The 14188-nt window shown below is 40.0% G+C and overlaps 1 long non-coding RNA gene across 1 annotated transcript; it reads left to right on the forward strand.

Annotated features, from left to right (window-relative positions):
* Positions 1–5169: 5169 nt before the first annotated feature.
* Positions 5170–10108, forward strand: LOC132032603 (uncharacterized). The gene is made up of 3 exons (XR_009408548.1): positions 5170–5328; positions 9377–9446; positions 9996–10108. It is a non-coding gene; the product is annotated as an uncharacterized LOC132032603 (long non-coding RNA).
* Positions 10109–14188: the final 4080 nt, after the last annotated feature.

A 14188-nucleotide genomic window follows, 5' to 3' on the forward strand; every position in this document is an offset into this window, starting at 1 on the left:
CTCCAGATGCTACAAGAAAGTAGTACAATAATAGTAGTATTAGAATCTTAAAACTATAACTAGTTGATCAAGTATAACAGAGTAGTAACTGTAAATAGAATATTCAGGCTAAAACAAATTCAAAGATTCTCTTAGGGCCTGTTTGGAAAGCCACCCAGGTAATTGGAATTGAGTGTAATTGGGTGTAATTACACAGATTTAGGCTTTGTTTATTGACCAGGTAATTCTACGATTAGGTGGGGTTGAGTGTAATTGAGACGGTGTAATTACACTCTCCAATTCTCAAGGGGGGCCGAGAATTGGGTGTATTACACCGTAATTCTGAGGATTACTTTTTTTTTTATTTCTTTTTAATTTCTTTTCTTTTTTAATTTATTTTTTATTTCTATTATTTAATTTTTTTAACTTTTTAAATTTCTTTTCTTTTCTAATTTATTTTTTATTTATATTATTTAATTTTTTCTTATTTTTACTTTTTAATTATTTTTATTTTTTAATATATATTTTTCTTTTATAGTATTTATATTTCATTTCCTTTATTCTCATTCCCAACCTTTACTTCTTGTGGTCCTATATAATTGCTCATATTTTTTTATTTTATTCTTTTAGCATAACCGTGTTAATATTCTAATTTTTGAAACTACATCTCTTAATATTAGAAAGAATGAGTCATTAACAAACTTAACATATAATGAGTGACGTTATTAAAGTAGAATTTCGTTGGGAATGAGGTTATAGACTTATATTTTCCCTTTCTTTTGAATTATCGGAGTATTTACTTATGTTACGTTGAAACTTACTTATGTAACGTTGGAATTTGACATAAGAGTATTATGTTAAAAAAAAAATCTTTTGGATTTTGAATTTAAGTTATATTTTCGATTTTAAAAATATTTGCTTTAATGTTATTACCTTGTTATTTCACATTGCATGCTGTTTATTTTTCACTTACAGTTGATACAATTATTGTTAAACATTTGGATAATCTGCTGTGGCATTATATTTATAAATATTCTTTTTTTTTTGTCAAACATCCAATCCCATGATGTTCTCACAAAAAGGTATGCTTTTAAGTTTTATAATCAATTAAAAGTAAAATATTATTAATTTGAAATTGTATATCAATTTTTTTACAATATTAGTTACAAATATATGATTATTAATTAACATATTTTCAAGAAACAATGTATTATTAAATAACTAATTTAATATCATTTATATACGCACATATTTTTTAAATATTAATTTTAAATTTTTATGATTAAATTTATTTTTAAATTAAACTAACTGTGTAATTATACATGTGCAACCAAACAGCACGCTTGTAATTACACTATAATTACATTATGACAAACAAACGGTGCGTTGTAATTACAATACGTAACTACTAAATGTAATTACTAGGTAGTAATTACACCAATTCCAATTATCAGGTGGCTTTCCAAACAGGCTCTTAATAAAGTGTGATATTGTCTGTTTTGGATTAAGCCGGCATGACTTCCCACAAAAACCCTCATAAGAGTATTCAACACCTAATAAGTGTACATAGACTAAGGCACTAAATCGGGCCCCAGGCCATCACTCTATCATTCTCATACTCATCATGTTGACTATTGATTCTGACACCTAAGCCCCTACGGTTTTTCCGAAATGGCTTCATACTATTAAGAGTATCTTAACACCTTATTCGTATCTTTCTCTTCTTTTATACTTTCCATGCGGGATTTTATCCCCCAACACACAAAAAAAAAAAAAAAAAAAAAAAAAAAAAAAAAAAGAATGAAACGATGCAAATTGCATTTACTAACCGATCACCAAGATAATCCTTGGAAAAGCCTTCAAGATCTGAAACAGAGTAGCACCGAAGATGCCAGTGCCAAGTATATTAAAGATCGTTTTGCTTCCATTCGAGACCAGTTTTTCTCCTACAATCAGCAAGTACTGATAGATTGCTATTAGGAAAATGAAACTTCCAATGCTATCAGCACATGGAAAGAAGCCATATAGATGGTCACATTTGCCATACGTAGCTTGATTTTCGACTTGATCAACTCCATCCGAGATAAATCGATCTGAAGAATTTAGTCTCAAAATCCTGCTTTGCACTTTACTAACAACAAAAATAAACGTGATTAAGTATAAAGAAAGGCTTGGCATTATTGCAGATATGAAGTGTATATTACTGTGACTACTAAGACTATGATTGAATCCATAGATAAAGGATATTTTTATAGTGGAAATTCTGCACTTTACTCTATAGACCAATATTAAAAATTGACTTGACGTGCTGACTATAAAAGTTAGCTTTGCACATAACTGGAGAACTGGCCCCTCCAAATTCCCTTTTTCTCCAAATAATTTACCAAGACAAAGGAAAAGACTGCACTTGTTTACAAGATAAACCTGCTTCCTTTTATAAAATTGGTATATGAAAAGGTAGTTGTACCTTTCGGGATTATATAATTCTCTTTACCAAAAGAAGTTAAAATTAGCTAGGAATTTCGTCACTAATCCGTTGCTAAATTGCTTGTAGCTAACAATTTGTTTTGATAATCGGTCGCTAATCTTGATCAGCTATGGATTTTACTTTTTAGTTACAGAATTTATTCACAACTAATTCCTATTTTTTAGTAGTGTCTGCTATTACTGTTTGGTTAAATCTTTGGAAGTGTTCAGTGCTTTTGAGTTAACGGATACTATTCTTCAACTGTTGAACTCCATCAACATTCGATAAAACTTGAAAGGATTTTTGGTTTAATAAATCGATATTCAAAATCCACTGGTCTGACAAATCTAGATTCACTCTCAGTAGGCCAAATCTTGTTGGAAAACCAACTAACTCTCACACCAAAGTGTAGTAGGCATGCGAAATCAGCTAAAGTGCAAAGGTAGATCTCAACGCCAGCATGCAGAGCTAGATACTTACCCGGCCACTTAACAATCTCTAAATTTTATCGAGACACGAACCACCCTGTTTTTTTTTTTAATAATCATGGTGTTCGGGTCAGCTTGCGCACACCTCGACTAATTCCATGGGATACCGTTCACCTCCCACCAGCAATAGGTATTAGGTAACTTTGTCCACCAAGGCTAGAACAGATCGGAAGAAATCACCTAGTGTTTTGTCTCTGTTGGGATTTGAACATGAGACCTCGTAGTGCGCAACTCACTTCGTTGACCAGTAGGCCACACCCTTGGTTGCATGAACCACCTTTTTTTACTTGTTAACAGATAAACAAAAAAAATCTCAGATAAATAGAGTTACTCGGTACTTTGCTGATGGGAGGTAGAGGTACTCGTGGAATTAGAAGAGATGGACGCAAGCTGGTCCGAATACCATAGTTATTCAAAAAATATCCCACATTATGCCCTTCTCCTCAAACCCCGCGATGGAAATATCTAATTCTCAAAGCCCCAAATGCTTCTAAGACAATTAGAATTTCAACAGAAGCTCTGCATTGATGACTATTTCAGGAAGGAAAAAAATGAAAATTAAATTTACAATTTGCATGCAATACCTAAAGCATAGCTGCAAATTAAATTTACATAGCTGCAAAGACTCAAAACAGACAATACCTAAAGCATAGCTGCAAATTAAATTTACAAATTGCAAGAAATGACAATTGGCAAGTGTGTTAGTATTATATATTCAAATTGCTGAAACCGAATAGTGTTTCTGCTATGGAATCAACGAAGCATGATCATGTTGAGATGATGAATGTAACGTTACTTTGGGCTAAGTTCATAAGTTAGTTACACTTACTTATAACCATATATTTTTTGGCTACGTAGTACTTGGCAAACTGTAACGACCCGTTTGGTCGTTTAGCACTTTTAAACTCGTTTTCGCTAAAATACCCTTTTCGTAGTTTTAAAGGGTATTCTTGACTTGCGGGAATTGGTGGCACGGTGATTTAATTGGCGAGTACTTTTTTTGAAAAATATTTATTTAATATGTGTGAATAGTTTATTTATAGGAATATGAGTTTTACACATATAAGGTATAAGTTGGTAAATATAGTATTTGACGAAGTGGTTAATTTTTAAATAAAACAAAGCGGTTAATTGAATAAGTGAATTAGGGAGGCTATTCCGGTAAAGAAGTGGGCCAAGCCCATTGCCTATTCTGGCTGAAACCACGTTATAGTGGTTGTGGAAATAAAATATCAAGGTAATTGATTTTCTTAATTTGTGAAAGAAAGAAGCGTTAGTAGAAAACCCACTGGCATAACAATAGACGAAAAAACAAGCGAAGGAAATATATTTTCTTGGATCAATTTTTAGGGGTACATCAGCGTGGGCATCAGGTATGATAATACTTGATTTAAGTTTTATTTGTTTACTAAAAGAAGGTAGAAGAATCATTGTATAAGGATGAGTAATAATGACAGAAAGAATGAGGATTTGCTAGGAATTGAAAAAAATAATAGAGCGAATGTTGCTGTGTAGAATTTTGGTTCTACTGTTTGGACTTTACGGAGGGAGTAATAAATTTGTTAGGTAGGTAGTAATGATGAGGATAAAGGAAAGTTATAGGTTAAAGTTTTGCTACAATACTATTGTCACTGTTTTCGTTCCATTCTTTCTTTTTATCCGGATGTTGACTCAATTTATTATTAATAATGATGGTAGTTATGGCAATTTTTGTACTAAGGATTTGGTCTATGGAGGAGTAAATCACGTGCGAAGACGGTACACTTAATGCTAACAACGTGGGCAGTGGAAAGGACGAGCAGGTGGGAAATAATGGCAGCCCACTTTCGTCCTTCTTCCTCTATTCTAAATGCAATCTATGACTTTCTTTACATATATATATATATATATATATATATATATATATATATATATATATATATATATATATATATAATAAAAAAAAAATTGAAAATTTCACACGTTTTCCTCCCTACATTGACTGCACAGTACGTCCTTTTCTTCTTCTTTATAGTGAATTCACGGATTGGGTTTAGCATTTTTGTCCGAGTTAAAACATTGGGTAAATTAAAGGTTTCGAGTCCTAGTCCTAAGAAAGGAGAGTTAATGATTTAAGAGTCCATTTATGGATGAAATTGACCAATTTTAAAAATATATGATCCTTAGATAATGGGTGAAATTATTTTTCAATAAAAATTCCAATCTTGCCCTTGTGGGCCCAAGGCCACTTTTTGGGGTGCGTTTTTGGGTTTCGAATATAAATATAGCAATATGGGTGTCCTTAGATTCGTATTCTAATGTAGATCGCATATTTTATAGATTTTGATCGTTCAGAGGCTCTACGCAGAGGGAAGACATTAGTTTGATTGTTCGTGGCACCCGTTCGGCATTGAGGTAGGTTACGGTCTACTTTAGTTAGACTCTGATTAGAGAATCGTATGTAGTTGTAAAAAGTGACGGGATAGCATATAGGCCTTCGGGCATGAAGTGGAGGTGGATTCCAATTAGGTTGGCTCTGTCAGCTGTTATGCGAGCTTGTCGCTATATGTGCTATTTCCTGTGATTATCACCTGTTTGTATCTCTGTCATATACTACCTCCCTCATCATATGAAAAGGAATGATAACATTAATATGACTTGTATTTGCTGATTGTATATTGGTGATATTGTTGAGACTGATATCATGCTTGACGTGCCTTCCATATTATTCTTGTGATGATGGTGAGCTAAGTGATTGAGAGACTCCGAGGTTTTTTCCGGAGATTGAGAGTGACAGAGAGACTCCGAGGTCCTTGCCGGAGATAGAGAGTGATTGAATGTTATATCCCGTATTTTGCACGTTGGAATATTTTAAGTTGGATTGCGACAAGTTGTGGATAAGACTTTTAATTTTCGGTTTTGTTTTTGTTTTAATGCACAAGTTGCATATTCATCTTTTCATTGGTATGGAGTGTTAAGGGTAAATTTGGAATAAGAAAAAGTTTGGGATGTTGAATAAGTTATACGGATTGTATGGAGTTTTGGACATATCCGGGTATGCAAATAAAGAGATCGGTGTATAAAAGTTTTAGGTCTCGAAATAATTTCCGCGGATGAACAAAGGATCAACGGCTATTCTGAAGTACGATGCTACGGTGACTTCGGAGCACTATATAAAGGGGCTTAACCTCTCATTTTCAGCCAAAAAAATCAGACCAAAAACATTCCAAATATTCTAGAAAATTCCAACCTTCCACCACCAACTTTTAGCCCGAAACCGTATAATTCCCAAATTTTGGTCCGGACAACAGATAGTTGCGACTTCAAAACTGCGTATTGAGGCTTTATGGCTTAAGTTCAAGGTGGAGGAGTAAATATATAGCATTATTATCGAGGGAAAGGTATGAATCTCTTTCTATTTGTGTTAATATTGGTTTATTTACGGAGAAAGAGCTGTAAAATCATTATAAAATGGTTCTCGTGATGGAAATATGGGACAAACACCATATGGAATGTTTATGAAGTATTTTAAAGTTGGAAATATTATGGTTAATGTTGGTATTGTTGGAATTGTTGTTGGTATAGTTTATGAATTTGGAAGAAAGAAATGTATTGTTGTTGTTTCCATTGAAATTGGAAGGGTTCGGGTAGTGTTGCATAATGGTTGGGTTGTTTTGAATTAATTGTTGATGTTGTTAGTATGGTTGTTGGTATTGTTGTTGATGATTTGGCCGAGTTGAATTCTCGGGGTTGTTGAATTTATAGGGGAAATGTCTTTCCCAAATTTACGTAAATAAAGTGCCACCTAGAATTGAATTCCTAAGTGCCTATGACTAATGTTTGGTGTCTAATGACGTTATTGTAGCTCTTGGAGAGCCCGAGACTTAAGTTTGGATTAGCTTAGGAAGCGAATGAGGTATGTAAAGCTTACTCTTTCCTTCTTTTGGCATGTCTTAGAGATGGCTAAGCTATGATACGTTATGAGCCTTGGGGGTAATTCTATTCGTAAAATCCGAACATGTTTATGATTCATATTGGCTTTGTGATGTTGGCACCCTTAATATGGCCAAGCTATGATCCGTATGTCCTTGATATGATTGGATTTGAAATGCTATGTATACGGTTTGTTCCGAAAGGATCTTATGTCTTTGTATGATTGTTTACCAATGTTGCATAAAAAGTTTTGTTTTCAAAAGAGTTTTGTAACTACGAACGTCCGTAACTTTCATAGACAGAACCGGATGGCTTTGATTTGTTCGAAGAAAGTCCTAAAAGTGAGTAACGTTCGTAACTTTCCGAGGCGGACTCGGATTGGTTTGACGTATAACTATGGTCCTTTGATATATTTATGACGTTTGATATGTTTCCGGTGATGCCCGAAAGTTGTTTGATATAACTTTTGTCCCGACTTTCAAATGACAAATCCGTTTACACTATTTCTTATTGTAGTCGAATTATGATCCTTATGTCTTTTGTATGACTAAATTTCTAAAGTTGCAAAAAAGTTGGTTTTCAAAAGAATTTTGTTCCTAAACGAATCCGAAACTACGAACGCCCGTAACTTTCAAGAAAGGGCTCGGATCGCTTTGATATCTTCGCAAATGATTTCATGACGAGTAATGACTTTAACTTTCATAGGCGGGCCCGGATTGGGTTGACGCTCGTCCGTGGGTCCCGCGACTTTCTATGTTTGATTCTAACGACCTATTTTTAAAGAACTTCTACGTGGCTATGATTCCAACCCCCGAGTATGATTACTTATTTATCTGTCGAGTGTGAAATGAGGATTTTATGCATATGATTTTGATACGTAACTATGATTTCTAAAGCTCTATTTGATATGTTCCCGAGCGATCTTCGGAGGAAACTTGATTTGACTATTGTTTGGCTTTTAAGTGAGAGTTCGACTAATGGTTAGCTTTACATGAAGGTTCGATTTGATTATTCTGTTGAATTGGTAATGATGATTATGTGTGTGTGGCTTCTCACTACTCTGCTCGTGCGTATGATTATTGCCTCTTACACCGAGTCCCTCGATAGAGGGCCGGGACACGCTATGTATATGATGATATGATGATGACATGATTTTATCCACCGAGTCCCTCACTAGAGGGCGGGACACGCTATACACCGAGTCTCGAGGGCCGGACACGCTATACACCGAGTCCCTCACTAGAGGGCGGGACACGCTATACACCGAGTCCCTCACTAGAGGGCGGGACACGCTATACACCGAGTCCCTCACTGTAGAGGGCGGGACACGCTATATGTATATATATATGATGATGATATGATGATTACGTTCACCGAGTCCCTCGTTTGGAGGGCCGGATACGTTATATGTTATATGTGTGTATTCTGAAGTATGATATGTATTCCGAAATATGATGTGACACGGAGTATGATGTAACACGAAGTCTGATATGATATACGATAACATGATGACATGATGATTACTTACTCATGTTTCTAAGTCCCATGACGATTCGGATATGATATGGATATGCACGAATTATGTTTTAAAGGCAAGTCTTGTGGGTACTGATTATTGTACTACTTTTCTGTACTCCGTACTTCAGTATGATCCTGTGTACTGTGTTTCATGCTTTACATGCTCAGTACATATTCCGTACTAACCTCCTTTCTTCGGGGGCTGCGTTTCATGCCGCGCAGGTATATACAGATGAGTAGAAGATGTTCCAGCGGGGATCGGCGAGCTCCTTTTCTCCCCGGAGTCTTTTAGCCGAGTCAGAGTGCTTATGTTATGATATCTGGAGTTATGTTAGAGACTTTGCAGACAGTGTCGTGTGTATGATATGTCAGTTTGTAAGCGGCTATGTAAGCCGATGTATTATTCTGCATTGTGTTACGAACTTCATATGTTCGATTTCATACGATGCTAGTTTGTTTGATTTGACAAAGATGAAAGGCATGTTTGTTTTGAAAAAAAAAAAGATTTTTCATTATGTGCTTATGTCATGTTTTGCGGGCCCAGTATGATTATGAGTATTGCGAAAGTCTGCGGGTTCGCTCGGCCCTAAGTAAGGGTCGGGTGCCCATCACACCCTATCGGATTAAGGGTGCGACATTGAAAGCCTCCGAGGTTTCTGCCGGAGAGCACGAGTGGTACATGGACTTCGCGGGTCCCCCATGGGTCATGGCTTGAGGCACTGCCCTTAGCATGTGTGTATGAGAGTGGAGTGAGAGAGGTGGATCGTTGCATTGCATTGCATTCATTCACTCATACATTTGACCGATCATCCGGTGAACTATATCCGTCTTGGTTGATTTCATGATTCCTTTACACTTTACTTGTATATTATATGTGACCATACCGTTTGCTCTATGTGCTACTTGTTAGTTTCCACTTCTTCATGCGTTATCTAATCATTGTCGGCCTATGATGCTTACCGGTACTAGTGTTGTACTGATACTACTCTTCTTGCACTTTTGTTGAGTGCAGAGTACGATCCAGGCTCCAGTTCTACGCCCCGTGGCTGATACGCGAGGGTGACATCTTTCGGTCATGCAGGGTGAGCTACTTGGCCATCCGTGGCCCCTGAAGGACCCTCTTATTTAATTCTTTTTTTTTTTTGCTCGACAGACAGTATGTAGCCTTCGATTATTTTCAGACTTTTATTCCAACCTATGTTAGAGCTCTTGTGCCCTTTGACCAGATTTTGGGGTTGTCGTGACATTTCTAGTTATGATAAGTATTTAAGACTTGATAACTTAGTCTTATTCAATTTTTCGCTTATTTAACTTGTTATTAGTAATGTGGTTCGCCTACTCGGAGGGATAGTGTAGATGCCACCACGACTCGCGAATCGGGTCGTGACAAGTTGGTATCAGAGCTTCTAGGTTAATTGGTCTAATGAGTACAAGAGCAATGTCTAGTAGAGTCTTGCGGATTGGTACGTAGACGTCCGTACCCATCCTCGAGAGGCTATAGGACATTTAGGAAACACTCCACTTCTTTTTCTCTTTTCGTGCTAGTTCAATCCGGTTGGTATCTGGTTTATTATTTTCAGGCGAGATTGTTCAGATTGGTATCTTAACCTCATTTCTATGTTCTCTCACAGATGGTGAGGACGCGATCGACCGCTACTGGAGGCCAGGAGCCTGCACCTGCACCTGCACCCGCACCCGCATCCATACCCGTTGCCCGAGCAGCTGTCCGTGGGCGAGGCAGGGGGGACGTGGCGAGGACGTGGCGGGGGGGGGCGTGCGGCTAATCCGGATAGGAACCAAGCACCGGCCACTGCTCGGGACACGACGAGAGAGTTGACTCGGAGCTTGACGACATTCGGAAGAGGAGATTAGGGATGCGAGACACGGCCGGGGTCGGCTGCTACTCCCGATTTTCGGGAGGCCGTGTTTCGAGTGTTGGGGTACTTTGACGTTTGCTCGGGCGGGCATGATTCCGGTTGCTCCGGATGGCTCGCCGAGACTAGAGTGGGAGGTCGTACTCCCGATGCTACGGTTGCTCCGATTTCGGACATCGAGGGTATTGCGGCCCGGCGGTGGCTCCCGTATTGATGCTACTCCGTGCGCGATTTTGCTCTATGGCCTATGGATGGGCTAGTGTTGAATAGTGAGGAGAGAAAATTATTCGAGGGGTTTACCAAGATATCCCCTCTTTGGTTCTATGGTACTCCGGGGGAGGATGCGTATGAGTTTATTGTTAGCAGCCATAAGATGCTTCATAAGTTGGGTGTAGTGGAGTCTGACGGGGTCGATTATGTTTCTTTCCAGTTGGTTAGGGATGCCAAGCAGTGGTGGAGGTCTTACATGGAGTGTCGACCAGCTGGGTCGCCACCTTTGACACGGACCCGATTCTACCGGTGTTCTGGAGAAGTATGTCCCTCGTACTCTGAGAGACAACAAGAAGGATGAGTTTTTGACATTGGAGCAACGAGGTAGGTCGGTTGCGGAGTATGAGACCAGATTTCTCGCTTTGTCCCGTTATGCGATGACATTACTTCCCACGCAGTGAGAGAGTGAGGAGATTTGTGAAGGGTTTGGACCTTCCGCTTCGGTGGCGACCTTACGGTTGGAGGCTTACGGGGCCTCATTTCGGTCGGTAGTAGAGAGCATGCCGGGAGGGTTGAGTCGAGGAGATGGGTCGGGCACATAGTGGGGGTGGCGACAAGAAAGCTCGTAGATTTGACGAGTTTCGAGGGTCTGTTAGAGGTGGGGGACACCATGACGGGGGTTCGTCATCATCCCTACGCCGCCCCGTCCGGTCATCACTACGGCTTTAGCGGTGGTTCTTCGAGGTTATAGCGGGCACGGTTCGAGCGGACTTTCGAGGTTCTTACTCTCGACCTTCGGACCGCGGAGGGTATTCGGTTCTTCTATGACGAGTTCGGCGGCCTATGGCCGAGAGGAGCATGTTTTGAGTGTGGTGAGACAGGGCATTACGCGAGAGAGTGTCCTAGATCCAGGCAGGGTTCCAGAGTTCAGACATCTAGGCCTCCAGCACTGCCAGCTAGAGGAGGAGGATATTCTAGTAGAGGGGTTCGCAGTCGGGCAGGGGTGGCCATCAGCCTAGCGAGAGGGTGGTCGTCGATCGGTAGGGGCAGCGCTCAGTCAGTGAGAGGAGGATCTCAGGCAGTCCGTGGTGGTCGTGGAGGCACACGATCCGAGGGTGGACGTGCCCATTTCTATGCTTTTCGGGTAGACCGCAGGCCGAGGCCTCGATGCGATTATCACGGTATTATTTCGGTTTGTCACCGATCGGCTTCGTCTTATTTGATCCGGTTCTACTTTCTCTTATGTGTCCACCTATTTCTCTACGGGTCTGGATATGCTTTGTGATATGCTTGATGTACCTATTCGTGTCTCTACTCCTGTCGGAGATTCTGTGATAGTAGATCGGGTCTATAGGTCTTGTGTGGTCACGTTTATGGGGTATGATACTTGGGTAGACTTGGTTATTTTGAATATGGTGGACTTTGATATTATTTTGGGCATGGACTGGTTATCTCCTTATCATGCTATTTTAGACTGTCATGCCAAGACAGTCACGTTGACCATGCCAGTTATTCCATGGTTAGAGTGGAAGGATACTCCTAGTCCAAAGACCTAAGAAGATCATATCATTTCTTCGGGCGAAGAAGTTAGTGGATAAGGGATGTTTAGCATATTTGGCTCATATTCGGGATACTAGTGTGGATACTCCTTCCGTAGAGTCAGTGCCAGTTGTTTGTGAGTTCTCAGAGGTTTTCCCTACAGATTTGCCTGGTATGCCGCCTGATCGAGATATTGACTTTTGCATTGACTTGGAGCCAGGCACCCGACCTATTTCTATTCCACCCTATCGGATGGCTCCGGCAGAGTTGAGAGAGTTGAAGGAGCAGTTGCAAGACTTGTTGAGCAAAGGATTTATTAGACCCAGTATTTCTCCTTGGGGTGCTCCCGTTCTGTTCGTGAAGAAGAAAGATGGTACCATGCGAATGTGTATCGATTATCGACAATTAAACAAGGTTACAATCAGAAATAAGTATCCAATACCCCGCATTGATGACTTATTTGATCAGCTTCAGGGTGCGTCGATCTTTTCTAAGATTGATTTAAGGTCAGGCTATCATCAGTTGAAGATTCGAGCGGAGGATGTTCCGAAGACCGCTTTCAGGACCCGTTATGGTCATTATGAGTTCTTGGTGATGTCTTTCGGGCTTACTAATGCCCCTGCAACCTTCATGGATTTGATGAATGGGATCTTCAAGCCTTACTTGGATTCATTTGTGATCGTGTTTATTGATGACATCCTGGTGTACTCTCGGAGTAAGGAAGATCATGAGAAGCATCTGAGGATCGTGCTTGGGCTGTTGAAGGAGAAGAAATTATATGCCAAGTTTTCCAAGTGTGAGTTCTGGCTCAGTTCCGTAGCATTTTTGGGACACGTTGTGTCCAAGGATGGGATTATGGTTGATCCCAAGAAGATTGAGGCGGTTAGAGATTGGGCCAGGCCTACTTCAGTGACTGAGATTCGGAGCTTCGTAGGCCTTGCGAGTTATTATCGCCGATTTGTGAAGGGATTTTCATCTATTGCTTCCCATTTGACTAGGTTGACTCAGAAGAATGTGCCTTTCCAGTGGTCCGATGAATGTGAGGAGAGCTTTCAAAAGCTCAAGGCTTTATTGACTTCAGCCCCGATTTTGGCTTTACCTGTGAGGGGAAAGGGCTTTACTGTTTATTGTGATGCTTCTCGGATTGGCTTGGGTTGTGTGCTGATGCAAGAGGGTAGGGTGATCGCGTACGCTTCGAGACAATTGAAGGTTCACGAGAAAAACTACCCCACTCATGACTTAGAGTTGGCTGCAGTAGTCTTCGCTTTGAAGATTTGGAGGCATTACTTGTATGGAGTCCATTGTGAGGTGTTCACGGATCACCGTAGTCTTCAGCATGTGTTTAATCAGCGGGATCTAAATTCGAGGCAGCGTAGATGGATGGAGTTGCTTAAGGATTATGATATCACCATTCTTTATCATCCGGGAAAGGCTAATGTGGTAGCTGATGCGTTGAGCCGAAAGGCGATGAGTATGGGTAGCTTGGCGCGTTTGATTGTGGGAGAGCATCCTTTAGCCATGGAGGTGCAGTGTTTGGCTAATAGTATGGTGAGTTTTCATATTTCAGAACCCGTAAGGTTCTAGCTTGTGTGTGGAGGCGAGGTCATCTCTTTTGGAGCGATTAGGGCCCAAGCGCTTGAGGATGTGAAATTGTGCAAGATTCGGGATAAGGTGCTAAGTGGAGAAGCCAAGGAGGCTATTCTTGATGATGAGGGTGTTTTGAGGATTAAGGGGCGCATTTGCGTTCCTAGAGTTGGTGATTTGATTCTGTTGATCTTGAAAGAGGCTCATAGTTCCAGGTATTCCATTCATCCGGGTGCAACAAAGATGTATCGTGATTTGAGACAGCACTACTGGTGGGGTAGGATGAAGAGAGACATTGTGGAGTTTGTTGCCCAGTGTTCGAATTGTCAGCAGGTTAAGTATGAACACCAGAGACCAGGTGGTGTGCTTCAGAAGATGCCCATTCCCGAGTGGAAGTGGGAGAGGATTGCTATGGATTTCGTGGTTGGTCTTCCGAAGACTTTGGGCAAGTTTGATTCGATTTGGGTTATTGTGGATAGGTTGACTAAATCCGCACACTTCATTCCGGTTCAGATTACTTATAATGCAGAGAAGTTGGCCAGGATTTACATTCGAGAGATAGTGCGATTGCACGGGGTTCCTATTTCCATCATTTTCGACAGAGGCACTCAGTTTAC

The sequence above is a fragment of the Lycium ferocissimum genome, chromosome 10, assembly GCF_029784015.1.
Source record: "Lycium ferocissimum isolate CSIRO_LF1 chromosome 10, AGI_CSIRO_Lferr_CH_V1, whole genome shotgun sequence".
Lineage (NCBI taxonomy): Eukaryota > Viridiplantae > Streptophyta > Magnoliopsida > Solanales > Solanaceae > Lycium > Lycium ferocissimum.